Source organism: Chamaea fasciata, unplaced genomic scaffold (assembly GCF_029207755.1).
Source record: "Chamaea fasciata isolate MVZ Bird 193981 ecotype frontalis unplaced genomic scaffold, bChaFas1.0.hap1 SCAF_5, whole genome shotgun sequence".
In the NCBI taxonomy this organism is placed as follows: Eukaryota; Metazoa; Chordata; class Aves; order Passeriformes; family Sylviidae; genus Chamaea; species Chamaea fasciata.
The window spans coordinates 33,768,053-33,791,209 of NW_027094090.1; positions in this window are offsets into that span (position 1 = coordinate 33,768,053).

Genomic DNA, 23,157 nt, shown 5'->3' on the forward strand with positions numbered 1-23,157 from the left:
GTTTCCTTTTAAAGACCGAGACTGTGCCACTCGCCCTTTGGTTGCTTCGTTTTTAAACAACGTGATTCAATTTTGTAATCTGCCTCCCAGCTTCCCTAAGCGAAGCGGGGCGGGGGCTGCATGTTTTCTGAATGGTGGCAAGGAGGAGCATAAGGGACAGCGGTGATCTCTTGCTGCTGTCGAGCTGGCTGCCCCGATCGTGGGAAAGTGGCTGCACGTAAAGCAGCAGATTCTTTGTCCCTGTTGTTCCTCTGTAATCGATCTCACTTCAAGTCGAGGGGTGGAAAACTTCAAAGGCAGATCAGGCTGTTGGAGGTCGGGGCAAGAGCACAATCAGCTCGTAATGCACCCACTTTGCCTCCTCCCCCTCTTACTCCTCCTCCTGCAGGAGCCGGGGGGTTGGATGGGGTGGGGGTGAGGGAAAGAGCCCTCCGATCTGTACAGTACGTCCAATCAATAAATAAAATGCAGACTTTGTGGAAGGAGTGAGAAGGAGCGAGGGAAGGAAAAGAGTTGTGAGCAGTAGTACACCCAAATCAAACATTTAGGATCCTAACTGCACTTTTTGCCTCTCCTGTCTTGTCTAAATAGCTGAATAGCTGTGTTCTACTTATATATGGAATAGTTTATGGAGTAGTTTCTCGCCTTTTTTTTTTTTTTTTTTTTTTTTTTGTCTCTAGGTCAATTTTAGGACTGTACAGTTTGCTGCATAAGTTACTATAGAAGAACAAAAATAGCTGCTTCGCACCAGCTGAGGGTTATAGTACAACGCAATCTACTACTGCACGCAGTTTTAGCAGGGGAGGGAGGGGGGAACACGGCTGGTGCCAAGACAAAACACAACCGCGCTGCGGACATCTGCCACTCAGAGCCAGCTGCGGCTGCGACTCCGGTCAGAGCTGCCAACACGTGTAAAGGACATCTAGGAAGGGATATCCGAAGTCACGGAAATACACCGTTGCCCTGAAGAGCGTTACATTAGAGCACCCTTTTGATAGACTATAGTAGAAAACTTGCCTAGAGTGGTTTATGAAATTTCCTTAAAAAAAAAAAAAATGGAATAAGGTGTCAGAAAAATGCACACACTCAAATTTAGATCCACCCCCCCACACCTCCCTACCACAATACCTTTAACTTTTGAGTACTGTGAGAAAGTTGAATTTAATCTTTTGAGATCAATTATTTTGTTGCTTTATACTGCTTTCTGATATGCCTTGTATAAACATTTAAATGCACTTTGATTGTATCATATTATTTTTCTCTCCTAGTTAACTGTGCAAAATTAGAAATTACAGAATTTGATGGGTAACTTTAGTAGAGTTTAGATTTTTCCTCTAGCTTCAATTTGTGCCTATGAAGCAGTAGAAAAAAAAATATAAAGAATCTGCTAACCAGGACTCTCTCTGAGTCCTATTTTGAGATTCCCTTGCTATAAAAAAACAACCCTTGGTAACACATAGCAGTAGCTGAAGCAAGCTGTTTTAAATGCTGGCTTGTGCCAGCACCAGGAATTTCAGGTAATCCTGGGGCTGCTGTAAGTTGTGACAGAAACTTGATTACCCTGAGACAGAGAAATGAAAACTGCAACTCAGTTTGGCACCTTCGGTAATTTAGGTTTCAGCTCATATATGCTAAGGACAGGGGTTTAATCATTCTCTGAGTTTTTGAGTAAGTAATAATTCGGGGGTTTTTAATAAGTAATATGATTTTAGCATCCTCCACAGTCATAATGATCTTTCAAATATCTTTCCACTCATAGTCAGCTTCAAGTATTGCAGTAGTGAAACAGTGACATATTATGTGCAGCCTCATAGTACAGGTGAAGCTAATGGCAACACCCTGTGCTTGTACTGGGACATTATAAAGGCCATTTCCACTCAGTTGATTGCAGCCTTTAAGTTATTCACCTTTTACATCATAATTTTCAGTTGGGTTTCTTTCTGAGAAATAATTTTTCAGAAGTTATTTTAGAAAAAACTGCCCAGCTCTGTTTAAATACAAAGAAAATTTGAAAACTCTGAAAGCACTTGCTTTACATTGTAACCATGTTCTCAACAGGGTTGGCTTTTCAGTGGTGTAGGGTAGAGAGTTAAAAGTAGGAAGGAATCTCATTCAATTAGAAACAAGCTTTTTTAGTGAAATAGTTGTTCTTGGTGTGATCACTGGGGCTGGACTTTTATCAAATGAATGGGTTATTTAAAAAAGAATTCCTTACATCCAATTAACCCAGCCCATGCTGGCTAAGAGAACTATCGTTGCATTGTGCATTTGCACATGGAATGGGAATCATATCTAGGAATAGGGCTACCATACATCTGATTTTTTTTCCCTTTGGATGACAGCTCTCCTTCCCCCCACCCGGCCTCTGGGTCCCATCTGGATAACTTTTTCATAATTGCACTCTGTGTTTTAAAATCTCTGCCAGAGTGGGAACTGGGGCTTTTTGTTTTGTTTTCTCTCTCCATCTTTTTTTCTTCTTTCTGCTTTGTTTTGATACAGGAAGGACTAGGCAAGGGGTGGGCTTGGTCCTCTGTAGTATCTAATGAGGGCAGTAACATAGGAGAGAGGCAAGCAAAGCAATAGCAGCAACATGGAGGCACTAAGTGGAACAGCTTGATGCTATTCCAAACCTCAGAAAGGCGTTTGGAGGGTCATACTTAGGAGAAAAGATGCCCTAGGCTCATATGAAAAGGAGAATAATGCTAATTCTTGAAGGGGTTTTGGATACTGAGGAAGTTTGGAGTAGTGTTCCACTGGTCTGGGAAGTGTTTGGGGAAAGGTACAAGAGGTTGGGGTTTGACAACCCCCATAAAGTTGCAGTTTGGGGGTCTCTGAGTCAGGAACATTTAGGATTATCTCCCTGGGCACTTCTAACAAAGACTTTGGCTTGTGGTAGGGAACACATTCAGGGCTGTTGAACATCATCTCCCACCATGGAAGTAGTAGTGGTGAGTATATCATATAGAACTTCTACAAATATGCTGTAGAAACAGGGCACAACACCTACCAGTACTGTGATACTACTGAACCTGCTAGACATAGTCAGTAAGGTTTGAAGGGTTCTAAATGGGAATTATGCTCTGCTTCTAGCTCTCCTTCTTCCTCCTTCCATTCCTTCCTTTTTAGATTCTTGCTTACCAGTCAATCTTTCTGGAAGAGTAGGATTTATTCCTTGGAGGCTCCTATGACAAAGGCTGAAGGACAAGGTATGCTGAAGGTGCTCAGAATGAATATTTGCACCCCTTGTACCTCTGTCCACATGCCCAGCATTCCTGCTCTGGCACTTTGCATAGTGTGGCATAATTTGAGTATACTGGATATTGCAAGATTCCAATAAGATCATCCACATTTTCCAGCCAATAATTTTAAGTTTTATCAGCATGTTTGGATACATGCTGAATCATAATTCTAGAAGCACCTGTCCTTTGTCTATTTGTCAAAATACACTTAAATCTGTGGCTGAAGTTCCATCAGTGTAGGGATTTCCCCCCTCCCCCCCCCCGCCACCCCGATGTTGAGTTTGGGCATGATTGTCCCAAATGCATCCTTACTACACTGCTGTTACAGAGGAATTGGTATTTCCATTTTGCAGACGCAAAAGCAAGGTGAAGAGAAACTCTGAGTAAAGCCTGATGAACCTGAACATTTTGAAATGACATTTCAGAGTCCCCCAGCTCTAAAATCCTTTCCTACCTCCCTCTCCTGTCTACACTGAATGCAGATTTACCATGGGATCTGAGCTCTCCATTACCATGGTGTGACACAGCATGATCTCTTATATCACATGATAGAGGAGAAGCTACAGTACAGAGCATCATTCTTGAGTTCCATGCACTCAGCTTTACACCAAAGCTATTCCGTGTGTGTGTCTTGTGGATCTTCTCAAGACAGGAGTGTCTTTTTTTCAGACATGTTCCTCTTGTAGGTAATTAAGGCTATAAGGCACTTCTTACCTCAGGTTCTGTGGCAGTGGTTGCAGGCAAAGCTGTTTATTTCTCAGGGAAGGAGCTAAACAGATTTAGTATGGCTGTCCAAAAAAGTTCAGTGGTCCCTTTGAAAGTGATCTTAATGGACTAATGCTGTCATTTAAAAGTCTCTGGTGTAGCTGGGAAGTGAATCCAGACTTCCCCAGTTCTCCTTCAGTATGCTAAACATGAGCTCTGCTTCACACTTAGCAATACCACCCATTCTGTTTCCCTCCTTTTTTTTTTTTTAATTTTTTTTTTATTTTTATTTTTTCCCCAATCTCTCCCTTTAGCGCTTTTCTACTCCTTTTACTCTTCATATTCCATTTTCTTTCACTTTTCAACTTAAACTTAAAATGCTCTGTTTAAGAATGTAGGGGCCAGATCCTCAGAGCCAGCCAAACCACACATGGTGCAGGCCCAGGGTATAGGGAGGGGGAAAGTGGCTCTAAGCCATTTTTCATCTCCCTGGATTCTAGGTTGAATTGATGCCAAAGGGGCCCCTGGCATAACTGAGAGCAGGAATGCTCTAAATTACACTAGTTAGAACAGTTCCCAAGGGCCTATCCTATGCCACTTGCTCCTTTCCGCCTTGGCCACCTATGAAGGCCTCCTACACTGCCTTATTTTGTGCAGGGATTTCCTACATCAGGGAATGCCCAGCTGCCCTGTTATGGTACAAAGGTGATAGAGAATCATTCGCTAAGAATTTCCAGAATAAATAAAGCAATTCTGTTAAAGAAAATTACAGAAATAACATAGCATTAGAATTTGTCATCTTAATGACTTTGCTTGAACATCACTTTTTTCCTTCCTACCTTCAATGTGCATTTGACAGGGAAAGGACTTGTTTTGAATTAGTCTGTAAAGTCTTTAAGGAGGGGGTTTTTAGGTTGAGTAAAGAATGGTGTGGAGAACAATACCAAAAATGTTTTATACCATTAGAAAAATTAGCTTTTTTATTATTTTTTATTTTATTTTTTTTTAAATAAGAATACTGTATGTTGTTCTAGTCATGCAATTTCCAAAAAGGAAATGTCTGTTATGGAGATGTGATAATGAGAAGACTGAAGTGAGACTGGAATTATTGGAACACATCCATCAGAAGACAAATAAGAGGGTTTATAATAAAAAAACCCCAAACAGTTGTAAATATAATCTCATATAAGTCTGGGAGCCCTCTTTTGCATGGTGTGTTTCCAATGAAAGATGGCAAACTGAAAATCAGCCCAAGAAAATATTTTCTTATCCAAGGAGGATAAGATCGCGACACTTGAGACTTCTCCAAAATCTTGAAGTGAAGAATAGAGCAATATATTCCAAGTGAGAACGCAACTACAAAAGCATCACCTGTTATAGTTAATGGTTTACAAGATGAGTAATTTGAATAGAGAATAAAACCTGATACTTCATACTTCATTATGATTTATAGTTTAAGACAGTTTTTAGGGGTCAGAGTGCAATTTCATGAGGGCAGACTATCCCACAGCTACCTATAAAGGACTTGTAGCAGCTAAGTGACAGAACCAGCTGACACAACTTCTTGGGCGAGGCAGGTCTCAAGTATGGTTCTGTATTGCTGTGTATAAGCAAAAAGAGGGAGACATGGGGGGATCTAAATCCTTCTTTGGGGCCACTGAGTGCCCTCACATTATAAACAACTGTAATGTTGATCACAACAAATATCACGTCTCACATTGAAGTATTGCAGATAAGAACTTGAATGCAGTGATAGCTGTAGGTGAAAGCTTGAGCAGTATCTGCAGGCAGTCCTTGACTCGTTCCAGTGTGGCTTCTCCTTTGCCTTTATATGCACCAAATTCACCCACAACATTTTTTAGATAAAAAAGTAGTACATGTATTTAATAATCAATTCGAAAATATTAAACTTCTCAATTATTATTACATAAATGATTTTTGAAAAGGCTAATCACCATTATGGACTGATTTTACAAAACACAAACCAGCTAGTTTTCATCTACAAAACAGCTTCCAAACTACAACTGGCCTCCAACTTTTAAAATGGCCTAACAAATGTTCTTGAAATGTGCTGAGATCAATTTGTACTTGCTTGAAAGTCTGGTGTAAAATCACATACATCTGACAGGCAGTTAAACCTCTGTGGGATGGGAGAAAATCCTGTTTTAATGGAATTGCTCGGAAGTATCCTATAGCACTGCTCTATTCAGGTTTCATACAGCTTTGCTTTGCTTCCTTGTTCCTCATTCTTCTGAAACCTAGGGCAGAGACTGCTTCCAGACACTTATCCTCACACTCGCTTAGTCTCAAGGGAAATTATGCTTGTGACTGGTCCGCATATATTTCTCATTTAATACCAATTTTCTAACCCTGCACTATCTTTGTCTTCATTGCATCATCCTCAGAAAATTACTGTCCCCCATTTTCTCAATGCATTTATCAGCCTTGATATTCTTCACTAGTCTGTGGGAACCACAGTTCCTCCCATAGTGATGTTGCGTCAGATACACAAGCTGTCTGTATTCCACCCTCATTCAGATTCTGTCCAGATGCATCCACCCTAATCTTTTGCTTATCTAATCCAGATCCTTTGGGCAAAGTCTGAAATGAAACTAAGAACTCAGTGACTGGAAAGGTGCCAGCATGCCTTCCATTCTGTAGTAATTTTTCACAGGTTTTAGAAATTAATTTTTCCAGCATATAATTATAGAGATGGACAGTGTCCATTTATTTGAAGCCCCATACTCTGGACTATCATTTACAGGTGTTGCTGGCTAATGCTATTAAAACATGCACCTGTTATTCCCATTTTTCATGCTATGCCTTTTCACTAGTAATTCCAGTCCCCTTCTCACGCCCTTGTGAAATGATACTCAAAGCCAAAAGTGGTGCAGTTTAATGCTGCTCCACTGCCTGTGTACAGCTGAATGCTCATGTAGGTTTATTTTCTCTTCTCATTATAGCTACTCTCCTTTTAGCAACTTTAGATGGTTGCCTGTTCTTGCTCACTGCTAATCAAATGAAGAGCATGCTATCAAAAGAGATGAGCAGAATACAAGAGTCAGCATACTCCGGTGTCTGCCAGTTTTCTGATGGCTTTGAGGGAATGGCAATGAGACACTGGAAGTCCAGAGCTGAAAGGTGGAAGATGAAGACAGGGTAAAAAACTAGTATTTGGAAAAACTGTTGATTGTGGCTTTTTCCGTGATTACATGTGTAGGCACTGAAAGGAGTGTAATTCCTGACAATATGGTTATTTTCAAAAAAATCACAAACTGGTCAACATCAGTTTTTCCTATAGTAAACAATTAAAAGAGGTATTGCTGAGCACTGAATAACCTAGGATCTCAGAACCTGAGTCCACTTAGTGGGATTGTTACCCTACCATTTCCTTCTGAGACTCCAAAAAGTGAGATAGAATCCTGAACAGATTACCAGATTAAGGCTTTCCCAACTCATGATTTTTTTCTCCCCTCAGTTTTAAAGGGTAGTTAGAGCTCTCCATTACAGCAGGTTTTGAAAGCATCATCAGAGAAATGCAGATGGTAGTTAGCAGCTACTAGTCTGAAATAGAGTGCATATGTAACGAGAATAACTCATTATCCATGTAAATATAGCTTAGTGATTTTCAAGTAAACATAAAGAAATCTGAAAAGAGAAGACTAACATAATACATTCTATAAGAAGAAAGGACTATGCAAAGTAACTTTTTTCTTTCTAGTCCTTGGCTATGAATTGCAGGCTGTTTAGTGCCACAGCACATCTGTACCTATGTAGACAGTTTGGTATAATCCATGACAAAAATCTTGCAAATGTGTTGTTGTTTAAGGTTCTTCCTTACCACCAAGATATGTTAACTAGTTAAAGTGAAGCCATTAATTTAGATTGTTTATAAATAAGTTTATTGTTGGTGGCTTTTGTGGAATACATTAAGTATATAGATTTCAGAGCATGATTTTTTTTTTAATTGTATGAAGGTCTCAAGTGAAAGAGTGCTTCTTAAATTAATAGGATCTCACTTATTGCCTTTAAAAAGTTTGTCTGGTCTAGTCACTCTCTTGTCCCTGTTGCAAAGTAGGATACATCACAGGTATGTCAATTACCAGAGTATGAAGAGAATATAAACAGGGAGTAAGATTCAATAAATCTAACACACATAGAAATATGTTTCCGTCTGTCTGCTGTAATTTTTACAAAATAGGGAGAAAGGGGAAAGATTCTGTGGATGTAATTTTGATAAGTCCACTAGTTTTAGAAGTCTGCCAGTTGTGGCATCGACTCGAGACAGCTAAAACTGCAATTGAGAAAAGAAGCAGCAAAATCAGTGAATGTTTCAAATGTGAATGGGTGACTTCTTTACCTTGGCAAGAAATATTTGCAGTGCTCCTCTAAATCTTCCCAATTGCTTCACGTTTTGCTAAATGTTTTTAAGATCTTCATAGGTCCTCATAATAGTTTTTTAGGAACTGCTTCTGACTTATTTTTTGTCTTAAGAACTGAATCTTCAAGATGCTTATCCTCCTCAAATTCTGTTGGGACCAGGGGTTGACTGCTCTTAGGTTCTTGCAAGACTGGGCCCTATAAGCAAACTTATTTGATTAGTTAAACTGGTGCTCTGGAACTTGCTGAATTGTCTCCCATTTTGCTTTCTGTCAATGGCCACTATCAGTATGGGACCACTCTTTACAAATTGGTAGGAGCACATTCAGAGCCTTGAAAGAAATTATCTGGTTGCCATGGACTTAATAGATTTAATTTAGATTTAATTTTAAACAATGTATCTAGCCAAATAGGTGACCGACTCTCAAAAGCATTTGTCCTTTTCCAGCAATGGCTTCTGGTCAAAAATCTCAGTCATCGGCTTTCAGTTTTATGTATATTGATTTATTTATTATTTTTTATTTAGTCAACATTTTATGGGGCTATTATTATTAGGGGAAGTCTGGGTAATTAAAACTACCGTGGCTTCATGATCATTAGTGGTAAAACACATCTGTTGATATGAATTTGTCTCTTCTTTTTTTCACTGCTTCAGCTGCGTCAGAAATGCTGATGCTTTACGTCTGTGACATCAGCATAGTATTCTACTACTGTAGTCTGTTAATGTTAATACGGGTTGGCTGAAAAACTGTCAGGTACTAACAATTAAAGTGGGCAGGGCCATCTGAAACCACAAACTGCTGCCTGCTTTTTCTGCTTCTTGGCCCTTTCTCTGGAATATAGAAATTCTCAAGTATTTCATCTTCCAAAATATTTGAGTTACAGCACAGGGGCAACTGTAATATGCTGCACACAGCTTTGAAAAGTGACATTTTTCATATTAAGCTGGCTAGTCACCTTGGACTGCTGGGCTTGGAAAGAGTACTCATTTTCACACTGGCTGGTAACAAGTGGTCATTACCTCTTTCTTGGTAGTGGCTGCTATGTAAAAAGAGTATTTTCAACCATTCAACAATGGCAATGCCTTATTATATGGGCATGTCTACTGGATGATCTTCTGTCTAAATATTCTGGATCATTTATGCTTCTATTTGGGAAACATTTCTGGACTAACCCTTCTCTTTAAAATTATGTGAATTAAACTAGTACAGTTTTGCAAAGCTTGTATTGGTTAAGTGATGGGCTTGTCGACATTTCTGTGGTTTTGCTGGCAGGGCTACTCCTTAAATGCAGATCAGAACAGAACAGATTTTTCCCACTGTTACTGCACCTACTAGAGCTTTGGAGACTTAATTTTTTTGTTTTATATTCTGTAATCAACATGTTCCTGGCAGGGCATTATCCTGATTATATTCTTGGGACACATCTGTGATCTATCCAAAGAACAAGATGAGCTGGCTGTCAAACTGACTCACCAAACGTGCTCATTCTGGACCCTCATATTTGTCCATAAAGGTAATTTCATCAGAAGTACCTATGCCCTCTGGAGTCCTCAAGCACTCATACTGCCTAGTTTTTCTGTTCTTATAGTCCAGTTTCGGGGGGGGGGGGGGGGGAAGCTGAGCATGCTATAGCCCAGATAGACCCTATGAGTGTTTTGAGCTGCAGGATAATACCTGAGAGGACAACATCTGGCAGTGTGGGATGATGATGATGCTGTGGGTGGATAACAGAACTCTCAGTACTTGGTTTGGGGCCTCCTTTTTGCCCTACATCATAAGCATAAGGTGGGTATTTTCACCTTGCTCAGCAGCCAGCTGGTTGTACATACACCAGACAGGAGGGGGTAACAATTTGGCAGTGCTGACAAGAGAAAGGGCACAGGGAATGAATTTTGACTGTGACCATCCCTTTCACACAAAGCTGGTAAATATTAAACCATTCAGAGTCAGGGAAAAGTAGAAACATGCTGTAACATAGGTCATCTGACAGCTGGCCATATGCTGCGAGCAGTGATTTCATGTGGCAAGTATGAATAGACCTGTTTCTGGGAACTATTTGGGATTGAATTAGAATTGACTAGTAGAACTTATCCTTCTTAAATAGAATGCCCTTTCTTAGCCCTGGCATGGTAATGCTTGAGCTGGTCACTAACTGAGATGGAAGTTCCCCATTGGCTTCAGAGGAAGGGGGATAGAAAAAATTATGCAGCAGGATGAAACCTCATTTTATGCACTTAAAACTTAGAGTTTTTAGTTCAAGGCTTGTCTGTGTTTGTTTTTCACTGTGCAGAACCTAGTGACTGTCGTTTGCCAGGTGTCTTTTTCTAGGCTTTTGAAAGCACATACATTTTCTCTTCTTTTGTTGTAGAATAGAGAGTGTCTTCTGTGGATGTAGTGGATTTAATTATTTAAGTCTTGTTCACATCCTGGTACTTCGTAGATAGCTGTTCCTTAAATCTCTGACAGTAACACAATATATATTTGGATTCTCAACATAAGGAATGTGCAGACAATATGATCACTACTGTAACACCCCTTTATTTAAGCTGCAATTGCAATTCATAAAATCTTTGCAATAAAATTTAGAAAAATGGTTGTAAGATAAATACCATAGATACAGTCCCTAGAAACCACATCTCACTTTAATTGAGAGCAGATGCAATATTGCAGAAACCCAGGGAATGTTGCAATTCATATTCTCCCTCTCTGGCTCCTTCCAGGGGAGCACAATACATTTTGACTAATATACATCCTGGCAAGTTTGTGTGCAATTTTTTTTCTTAAGTATAAACCAAAATGAATTTAAAACGTTTTTGCACTCAGAAATGATGATTCATAGATGCCATTTTCTTATTTCCTTTGTTCATGAAACATTGCCCGTACTTTAGGTTGTGCCTTTAAGATTTCCAATTGAATAGGGCATCTGGGAGCTCAAGGGAGAACTTGCTTTGCCAAAAATTCACAAACACAAATAGCAATGAGTTGGGAAATGTCTATCTTTTATATGGTTCATCTTCTAGTTCAAAGATTTTGTTTGGGCTAGTCTTTCATGTTACTTCTTTATCATTATTTCTGGAAAAAAATAAAGCATGAAGTCATACAGTGCTCCCAGAACTCATATCTCTATTGAAACAGGCAGTAGAGAAAAGAAATAGTGAGAACTTGGTATTTTTCAGTCCCACTTGTTTAACTGATGAGAGACTATGATATATCCTTAGCCTGAAAATACTCCTGTGTGCATTTTTGGAGACAGAAACCAGGTATTAAGGAACACAGAGACAAATAGCTTAATAGTCCAGGTGAATAACTTGCACTTTTAAGTCATTCTCTCACCCATGCCCATATAGACCATTTTATTCTCCTGAAAGCCAAGTCAAATGCACAACCCAGTATAACCATTTTAACAGCATCAAATCTGCCTTTGTGTAGCTCTCCTCTTGCAAGCTTTGAGGACTGCCTAAAGCAAATGCAGTTCTCTGGAAGAACTATCAAGGTTTAGAAACCTTGAAAACAATTGCCAACCAAACACATTCAATTCCTGCTCAGTCAGCTGATTTGAGATAAATTTTATAGTGTAACTATTTTGAAGAAAAGTGCCGACGACAAGATAGCATCTCCGAGCAGAACACTGCACATCATACAGAATAATGTTAAGGATTATGCTTACAGGCTAATCCTTGTTCTGTGTATTGCCGTAGCCATTTGGAGTGTGGGCCACACTTTATTTATTTAAGAAATACATTGCTCCTCCTTACAAGATTTTTATAAATCCTAGTAAATTATCTCTCTGGATAGTTCAGGGGAGCACATCACTAGCATTAATTATTTTTATTTTCTGAGGAGAAAATGAGGCACAGCTGCTGTGTCTCTCACCTAAGATTTCCAAGATAATCAGAAAAACCAAAAGGAAATGAGTCCCAATCCCACTTACTTGAAGCCTCTCTGCTTTCCCCACTAATGTTCTGTCTTGCTCTTTAATATTTCAGATCAGTGTACAGTGTGTAGGGAAAGAGTTCATAATGAGATAGTATTCCATGGAATTTTTCCAGGGTTCCACCTAGACATGGCATTTTTATTTATATTTTTACGGAAGGACTCTCCCTTCCCAGGCCTCACAAAAGTTTCTCTGATGGAGAGATGGGACAACTTGGGAGGTCTGTGTGAAGAACTACATTTTGCTGGATACACTCCTGCTGTTAGCAAATTGCTCCAATGGGAGGACTAGCCAACTAACTCAGTCAACCTACTAAAATGGATTCCCTATTTTATAGAGATAGATCCTCGCAGTTAACTCATCTGTAGGGTTGTATAAAGCACATACTACATGGGGGGAGTAAACAAAAGCTAATGGGGAAGGTTTACTTTGGTACCAACAAAGGTTGGTAATTACCTGTTCACTGTTTGCTCTCCCTCAGTTTTCATGCTTTCCCTGTCTCTCCTCACGGATTCTGATTTTGATTCTGTAAACATAAACCAGTCAAAAAGCTCCATAGGGAGAAAAGAAAGAACTCCTTGCAGATTACTGCCAGTATTGTTCAAGAGAAAAAAAGTACATGCAAATCCCACAAAGTATTCTTAGGAGACCCTCATCGATGTTTGCATTTTACCTGAGCTCTGTGAAATATGAATCCACTGCTCTTTACTGCTACCTGTACAAGTCAGAAACTGCCCAAGCAACTGAAAAGCTTGGTCCTAAGTCACAGGCTTTGACTGGATGTTTCCTTCAGTCAACTTTGGCAGACTATGAAAGTACACTGGCTTTTGGAACAGCTAGTTCATCACAGGAAAACCATACTACAGAATTGCATTTTTTCTGCTGCTCTCTTCGAAGACAGGTCTCCAGTTCTCTCTCTTGAAGTTCATGAATATTCTCAGTTGGCTAATTTTGCTCCTGCTAGTTTTCTGGCAGCAGTACTGTTACGTCAGTGAGTTTCTCACAGCATTGGATAGCTTTTGAAAGCTGGTCACATTTTTTGAAAGAGCAATGTGTAGTTATAGCTGCATGGCTCTCTTTTTCCCTTTATTGTAGCTTGTCAAAGCAACTGATAGGTCGATCAAATCTGAACTCTGAGCTATAAAGGCAAGAAAGCAGGCATAGATGGGTAATTCGTTGGAATTTCTGTCAGATGGGAGATCCAGCTAAAGCAAATGATAAGATAGGAACTGTTTATTGTGTGTCTTTTTACAGGCTGTATGCAGTAGTGAACAATGCTGGGAAGATTAATATGATGCTTACTCTCCCAGTGTAACTGAGGGTCACTCAAATGTGAATGGATTTTGCAATATGACTTAATGTGGTAAACAGCTAGGTAAAGGAACTGATTGCTGCAAGTTTCAGACCATGAACTTAGCAAGAACAAAGAAAGCAACCAGATGGTTACAACCATATATATTGTTTAAAACAGTGAACAAAGAATAAGAGCTGAAGAAATACAAACCCTCAACTTGTGAAGCTGAACTTATTCTGTTGGAAGTTATCAGTGGTTATCTAAACAATTAAACACAGGGAGCATTATATGCCAGTAAATTGACATCAAGCTTCCTTCTGTATGGGTTTGTGATCCTTCATCAGTCAATGACCTTCTGGGAGATGGGATTGTACTCCACATGGACATGCATGCTCTTTAGTTACTTCCTGATAATTTTAAATCCATGGTATGGCAGTTCTTGTCAGTGTTTCTGGCAAAATCACTGACATCACTGAAAAATGGAAGCCTAGATGCTAGCGTATGAGCACTGTAATGAGTGCAGCTATCCAAGGCTGGAATGGGATAGGAGAAACTAGTCAATGCTTCATCTCAACAGCAAAATAAGAAAGAAAGAAAAAAAAACTACTGTAAATCACAGACTGTTTGCCACAACCCTGTGGGAAACCCATATCGTTGCATTTTTAGGTCATGGAGACACTTTAATTGTATTGGTTTTTGTTGTCATACTACATTAACTGATCATTGTTTTAATTGTATAAACTCTGCTAGATCGCAAATAAGCTGTAAAATCATACCATGATATATATAAGTGTGTGACAAACATATATTACATAGTATCATTTCAATTAGTCCTGATTGGTTTTTGAGTCACTGTCTGAAGCCAGTAAGTCCTAGTCTTTTAAATCTATCAGAAAAAACATCAACATCTGTTCTTACACGATTTCTGTGTGCCTAGCAGTGTCCTCTCCCAGTTTGGCTTCTCACATGAAAGACTCACTCTCTTGTGTAGGAAAACACCATCATCTCCTTGTTTACCATGCACTGATTCTTATTACAAGACAAAAACACTATGCAGTTCTAGAGGTGAGCTACTATAATTGTACTTTATTGAGGAGAAAGATTGATGCAGATTGAGTGTTGCATAATAGAACATTATTTCAAAATATACAATAAAATGAGCTTTGGATCAAAAGATTGATACTAACTTGCATCATACCAGCTAAGCCTTTTTAGCTCCTATTTGGATAAAAGAATAGGATTTATATAAAGGTATGTCACTGGCTTGTAACTCAGAAGAAAAGTCCCCATTACAGACCTGTGTAATTTCAGACCTTGCATGGAAAACCCCAAACCAAATAAAATTAAATATCTGCCTATTTATATCTCAGGTTCCTTGGGTAGACAAAGGAATGCAACCAGACTTCTGGGAGACTTACAACTCGTAGACACGGGCAGCTAAGCCAGCACACCTTTGTAAATGCAAACTGAATGACCTAGATCTATTCAGGTATGCAGTCACCATTCTTCAAGACCTGAAGAATTTAGGCCAGTGATTTGGTGTTTAAAATGGTGTTCACACGTGCAGAAGGTCAGATCCAGTGAGGATTTAGGTGCCTAAAAGTTAGTTGTTGCAACACCAGCCTTCTGACATCTGCTCCTTGGCGTTCACTTTGTGCTAGATGCACTGGCTCCCTCTGCAGCAGGGGAAGAGCTGGCTTTCAAAACAGCTGACAAGTTAAGCTGCTCTAGAAGCTTGGAATTGGCCAGTTGAGAAATCTTAAGGACATAGGTAATACTGTACACCTACTCCCCACTGGATCTCATAAAGCCTGGAGGAACTGTTTCCATTCACTCTGTATTTGCAGCCTGGGAGTTTTTGAAGAAGATTATCAGCATCCTGTCTTCAGGATCCAGCACAGCTCATATATCTTCTGAAACAATGCTCCAGTTCTGGTAGCCTTGCCATCTTGCCTTTGATATAATGGTTTGAGCACACACCTCCAACATAGAAGACATCTGCTGGTTAATCCCCAGCTCTGCTGGTGGGGTTTCACACCCAAGAGAATTGCCTTCCAGCAGGGCAGTCCAACTGCCAGATTACAGACTACTGGAACAAGGGAGAAGATGGGCTTTCTCTATTTTTTCTGTAAGGGTTGTGCCATTGCAAAATGTACATGAGAATCTAAGGGCAAGCACGACTTCATTCTAGTGGTTAAGGCAGTTCCACTTGTTTTTAGCATAGGTGCTGTGATCTAGGTGAGGACTACTTAACATTAACTTAGGAATATGAATGTTCTTGACAGACAGGATGGCAATTCAGGATTTCTCTCTTTGTGCTTTTTTAAAAAGATTTACTTCATTTCTAGCCCTGTTAAAGGACAGCCCTGTGCATCTGAAAAAGAAGAAATTTCTGGCTTTCCCATGGCACAGAAAGAGGTGTCTTTTTTTTTTTCAGTTAAATGCAGCTGAGCAGAGCTTTCCAGGGACACACATCTGTATGGACAATTAGTTTTTATTTGGATTGGGTCCCTGTTCTTTTCAAAGCTACGCTTATATGAACACTGGAATGAGAGAGGCTTCTCAGCACAGCAAGTTCATGGCTCTGTGGCAGGCTGCTGGATACCTACGGTACTGAAGGTGGCTAGATCTGAAGGCAGATCAAACGTCAACCTGATCCATATGTGCGAACTTGAACTGGTGTGTACATATTCACATGTACCAAATATTAATCAGCAAAATTAGACAAAGTTCAAGGATCGATAATTGAACAATAGGATTGTCATCTGTCTCTCCATCTGCTGTGATAATCATGCATGTCATTGAATTCTTTTCAGTTCATACGTCTGTCTCTAATTGTCCTAGTATAAATCCAAATGAAATTCCTAGAAAGAAATAGAGTGCAAGGAGCCTATGGTTATCACCACACAACTCACTTCATGTCCCATCAGAATGCACATCTAGTTTCTCTTGGAAACAATTTAAATAACCATGTCCTCTGAGACCAGGCACAAATAAGGGACTTCTACAAGAACTTTCTATTTGGTATTTCATGCAAATATGTGGAAACACTTGTCCCAGAGTTCAGATTTCTCAGACTTTTGCTCTCTTTTGGTTTCACAGTGCTTGTCAGATAATAATGATAGACATTATAACCACAAGGACAGCACTGCTCTTCCATTGGGCTTAAATCTGAGGTAAATCCATTGTGTCAGAAGTTTTAGCCTAGTTTTGGTTTAGTGTACATGAGAACAGAATCTGTACCATACATCTTATTTTTCTTTTGATATAATCCAGTGCATCCGGAAATAAGAAAGCCATATCAAGCCCCAAATCAAGTTTTTAAAGATATCAGCTTTCTCTTAAAATCTGGGTGGCCCTCACCACGTCTGGGAAAGCGTGAACTCAGTGGCCCTGGTAAGGCATCACCTGCTTTTTTCCAGACTGCTGTAATCAATTTGTCTTTATCCCCCACATTACCAAAAGACACTATTAAAATTCATATCTGTGTGTTCTCCCCAGAGGGTAAACCATCAGAGATCTCCAGGGTTTTTGGAGGTTTTGTTGAGATGCAGAAGGCTTTAATTATGTTTAAAATAAGATCAAATTTCTTCCCTACAGTAATTTCAGATACTTCTACCAGATTCCTGTAGGGCTATTTTGCACTCTGAAAACTTGATCAATTATCAACCTCACAAATTACATATTTTGTTTACATTTTCCTAGAACATCAAAGAGTGTTGCTTTAAAACAGTGTTCCCAGGCTTAAATAATGATGTTTCAGGTTTTTGCTTAAAGACTTATGAGGATCTCTCCTGTAGACCCTGGAATAGTTTGGGCCTGAAGGATCTTTGTCACATTTAGGATTATTTTTAAGATACTTGGTATTCTCTAAGAGTTGAATCCTGAGGTTTTGCCTCAGGCAAAACTGTTAAATGGAGTTCTACCCAAGGAGTGGAAGAATAAGAATCAAGTTAAAACTTAAAATTTTGGCCCCAAGATATTAACATCTTCTAAACTGTCAGGAGAGGCAGTATTTTTTTTTTTTTTAATTTAAGGAATTTTATTCCACTGTTTTGCTAAAACCCTTGGCAATATAAGTGAAGGAAGGAGACTCAGTTCTTCTTGCAGATGCCTCTCTCTGCAAAAGAGAGAAGAAGAACATGTCTTTGGGCTACCATTCCTCTGCTTGAATTTGAGGCATCTTCTTTCAAAAGAATATCTCAGGAACACGAGCAGCATTCCAGAAATATATAAAAATGCAAAACTCATTGGAAAGGGGAAACGTGTTAATAATAAACCCACAATGAGACCTGTAATGAAGGATCTGCTTTCAGAGCAGAGCTGCCAGTAACTCTGCACCTGTGTCTGTCTACCTGTTTACGGTGTTGTTTACTATGTTGTACTTGTCCATCATGTCGCAGAGTATTGTTCTGTGGAAATCCATGAGAACACTTGATTGTTGTTTCCAAAAGGCAATTCTTAGTTTTCAAACATTGTAAAATCTGTTAGAGGAAATTAGCACATAAACGTGGTTTGGCTTCTCTTAATATTCCATTTTAATAACTCCCTATATCTCCTTTTTATTACTTTTTGCAATACCATATTTCTTGTGTCTAATAAGTGTTTCTTCAGTGTGTATTGTTCTATTGTTTTGAACGTGAAAAAAAAAAAAAAAAGTACTTTCTATAACTGGAGTTCCTAGCCATGAACAGTGCTCACTTGCATCCTATTTTGCTTCATTCATACTGTTTCCCACACTCTCCTACTCTGTTTGCTCTATATCTAGCCACCTGCCTTCTAAAGACTTAAACGACAGCTAAATTGGGAGCAACCATACACACTGTTCTATGAGCATCTAATGAAGCCTGAACACACTCCCTGTGGGTGTTGGTTATCCTCTGGTCTTCCTCCTCCTTTTTGCTGGGAACAGTCCCACGTTTGACTTTCTCTATCAGACAAAAAGAGGAGTTCTGCAGCAAGTTTGGAAGGCATTCTAAATGACCAGACATCATCTGTACTAATTAGATGAAGGGTTACTCTCAAATTTAACCTATTACACCTGAATTCTGACCAACTTTCCTTCTCTTGAAGTATTCATGTAGCTCTCCCTTAGCTACTTGTGGGAGCCTAATTATTTTTAGACTTTGTTCTTTCAAGTATGGGTGAAATTAGTGGATTGTTTCCTTAGAAGGACAGGCTTTACATGATTGCTGGTGGAGTGCCATCCATATTGCAGGACATACTAGGCATTTCTTTTAAAAGCATACAGTTCTGAGAAGGTTGTTCTTCCCACAGAACAAAAACAATTATCAAATCATGACATCAGAATCAAATTTTCTTTCACAAATATTCTTGTAATCTGCTGTCTTCCCCACACTATCTCTGTATTGAGATTACCGAGTCCCTGCAAAATTAGTAGGGCCATGCAGCTTGCCCTAAATGTTACTGTAATGCAATACAAATAGCACTTACCTTGAAAACTGAGATGGTTTCAGCTGGTTTCTATGATGACTACAGCAGTGGCAGAATCCTGCAAAAACAGTCTGGTGGTTACTTTTGGATCAAAACTGAGATGAATTTCCACTCTTTATTGCTTGTTTCATTAGTTTCCCTCTTCATTCTACTTCTCAAATCTATACAGCCCTGTACAGCCAAACAAAATTCAAGGTGTCAATATATGCAGCCGGCTGATGAGACTCTTAAAAGAACTGGAGTATTCTGCATTCTGTCCATCAAAGTATATAATCTCCCTCTTAATTTTAGGCATGTGAGTAACTCCACTGAAAAGAACAGAATTACCTACTCAGCTGGGTCCTGGCCAAAGTACTGAGCCTATGAAGTATTGAATTCTCAGTGAAAATAAGCTGTCTTGGTTGGAGTGAGAGAGACTTTTGGAAATAGGAGAGTATTATATTTCATTTAGCTCTGTTATTCCATTATTTAGTTATGCCAATTAATGCATGAATGTTCCATCAATTTTTTAATTTTTTTTTTTTTTTACATCACACAGAGTTCATGCATTTAGGAAAGTGTTCAATCTGTCACACAGTATAATGCCAAATAATTATATTCTGTTTTAAAGGACATACACCCTTGCAATAAACCGACATTCAAACATCTGGCATCTAGATTTTTGGGATTTCATTACAATTTGCACTCCAAGAATCCTGCTCAATTCAATGGACGCATCTGTACTGATGTTACTGCACAAATATCACCTTATACATTGTCAGAAATCAAAATACAGTTACTACTTCTCCAATTCTAATATGAGTGTAGCACCTATTCTAACCTTTAGTAAATATAAGATACTCTGTTATAAAATAATTCTATATGAAATTAGGAATTAATTTCATGAAATTAATGCTTCTATTTAAAACATTTGTTACTAGACTGACAGAAGTTTAAACATTTTGCTTTGAGGATGAAAAAAACCTCCTGTAACTTTCTGTTTTTTAAACTCAGAGTTCATATTTTTGTAGAGATATTTATCTTTACAGACTATCCATTGAGATACTAAAGACTGTGTATATTGCATATATTTTACCAGTTCTCATTTGGAGAGGCTTGCTTTTGGCTATTTTGTAAAATGTAAAAATGTGGACCAAAATCAAGTAAACATACCCTGCAAACACCTTCCCACATTAAAACATTTATCTTTTTCCATAAATATGGAATATTGTCTTTCAATGGGTAGGATAAACAATATTCTGCCTCAATCTATATAAAATTTCTGGTATCCATTTTGGCCTATCAGGTAACACAGAATTTTATTCTACAGGTGAGCTGAGAATCTCTAAGGCCTTACTTGTTATACATATTCAGTCACACAGAAATACACCCTGGAACTGCCACTGGACTTCCGTGTATTAAATTGCTATATGGAAGAGCTATTTTGCATAATATTAAGAGGATTATATTGTGTTAATGTCTGTTTTTTTCCCTCCATCAGTAAGTAAAATAGTTAGTTAGAAGGACCTAAGGTACTAAATACTACTTCAAAAGAGCAAGAAAAAGTGCTTGAAAAATATTGTAAATAAATTTCAAGTAGTCTCATAAGTGGGATAAATGACACAATTTTCTGCATTATGGACAAGATAATTTTCTGTGAAAGATTTCTTCAAAGCCAGCCCTGGAGCTAGTCCAGGAGGGCAGTCTGTTCAGAAAAACCAAAGTTGAATAAGAGAGCATTATGAAGCATATGACTGGAGCACCATTTCTTGCCCTTTCTGCTCATACATGGGAGTCAGTTCTGTATCAAAGGGAAAAAAATCATAAGGAAAGTAAATAACTGCTTTTGCTTTGGGAAGTTCTGGAGATTTTTATGCCATTTGCTGTTGAAAGCAGAGGAAGGAATGATGCTCCAAGGACAGACTACAAAGTTTGGCCTAATAAATGTGAATGGATATACAGGGCTTGATTGTTCTTTCACACCAATGAAACTGCATGGACTGAAATTAGGCACACTAATTACACAATATACTTCTGTAAATGATTTGTAACTCTGAAGTGAATGAACTGTAATGTAACCGAAGGCACAATGTGCATGTGCAGCCTGGCCCTTCAGGCATGTGTTAATAGTAACACAGCTTGTCATCACATGTTTTTACATTTTAAAATCTAAATAAAATATAACACTGCATGTAATAAGTACTTTAAATGGCAGATGTGTAATAAACATCTCTATTTATGACAGACTTAAGCAGCAAAACATAATGAGGTGTGGTTCTGGTACAAATTTTGCTTCAGGTTCACTTTGTACTTTTAACCACCTTCATTAATTACACAGTTAGATCATGTCCTGGAGAGCTTTAATTTTCATGTGATTATATAATGGTCTCTTACTGATATCAGTATTCAAAAAAAATAAATAAAAGATTAGGAATGTTTTCAGACAGAGCTTTTAAGTATAAAGATTTGTTAAACTTATTTTTACCAAATCTGAGCCACAACTGAAAACATCTAATGATGTTTCTTTGCCTTAGGTAACCATGCAACTTTTCCTCTGTGTTTGTACTACCCTTTCTCATATATATGATTTTTGAATGACTGCCATTACCCTTGTTTCTGTAAACCAGAAATGTCTTCATCTTCATAATGGCCCTGGAAGATAGGGAATACTCACATCTGTGTCTTCCTGATAGGGCACAGCTTTTCATTCTTGCTTAGCTAAATGGGAGGTAGGTATCCAAACACTTCCAAGTTGTTGTGTGCATGTGGTTTGCCGTAGGTCAGGCAAGAATGAACAGGAATTGTCTCCATTTCCTGAGCTCCCAACTGATGCTATAAGCCCTGGACCTTCCTTTGCATTCCATATATGCACATAGGCAAAATGGACAAAAAGCAACCGAATTATCAGAGAATCACAACAGGTTTGAAATACGATGACCGTACACTGTAGGAAACAGGTTCTCATCCTATGGAGTGTCAGCTTTTGTGGCAGGTGGGACAATTTATCAGGCCCACAGCCTGTTCCCATAGCCTTCTTCCCTGGGTACAGCTCTGGAGCATGTGAGGAACGGGCTGTGTGTCAGATGAATTGTTCTGGCAGCAGGCACAGCTCCCGCCCGGCCGCAGCCTTTGCTGGTGGCTGCTTGGCTGCTCTCCCATCACATGAGAGTTACGTGTCCGGGATGTGACAGGCAAACGACCCCTGGGGAAATGGAGCAGCTGCCATTGCTGGAAGCACTCTCTCGTCCAGGGTGTAGCTGGCCCTGCAGGGGAACAAAGGCAGTGAGGTGCGGGCTGAAGGACTCTGCTGCTGGTCCAGCTCAGAAGTGGGGAGCGACTTCACTGCGCCGGTGTGCAGGGAAGCTGGTGCGGCCGGGGAGCCTGGGCACGGAGCTCCTGCGCCGTCCTGCTCCCACTGCGGCCAGTGATGCAGCACGCCTGGCTGGAAACCACAGGCCTCTCTGCGTTTGTGCAGAGTTTTGGTTAGAAGGACTGCATGTAGTGACCAGCATACACTGCACCTCTAGACAGGGATGGGTGTCACACAAATAGGAAACCCAAATCTTCAGCTGCTTCTCTGTTGTCACTCCACTGGCCAGTCTGTGTCTTTCTGTTCCGTACTAGTTTCCTTCCTCCAGGCTTCATTTTGTTGACAAATTTATTTCGTTCTAGCCACATTAGAATGGTTTCAAGGCTTCAGTGAGTAACACAAGGTCTTAAGGGTCTTAGTTTTAATGCACATTCACAAAATATCCATTAATTTAAGTGAGAATGCTGAATTTACCACCTTTTGGAATATGTACTAAGAATTTACTGTAGTGTAAATAATTTACTCCATACTTTGTGAAAGTAAGTATAGTGGAAGATTATATTTAGCCTCTAATTTCTAAACTAAAACAGCAATATTCTTCTCTGGTGTAATATATTTTCCAGTTACATGATGAAGAGAAGCATTTTTTTCAGCTGAGCTCACTTAAAAAGTTCAAAAGATAAATATATCACAATGACAAATTGCAAAATGCTATTCATACATTTAGGTAAAAATGGTTTGCTCATTTGTTTGTATTTCACATAAACTGTATTACTGTTATTTCCAAAGAAAATACAGTACAAAATAATTCTGATTAAAAATACAAGTATTATTAATGGACCAAAGCAGAAATTTATCTT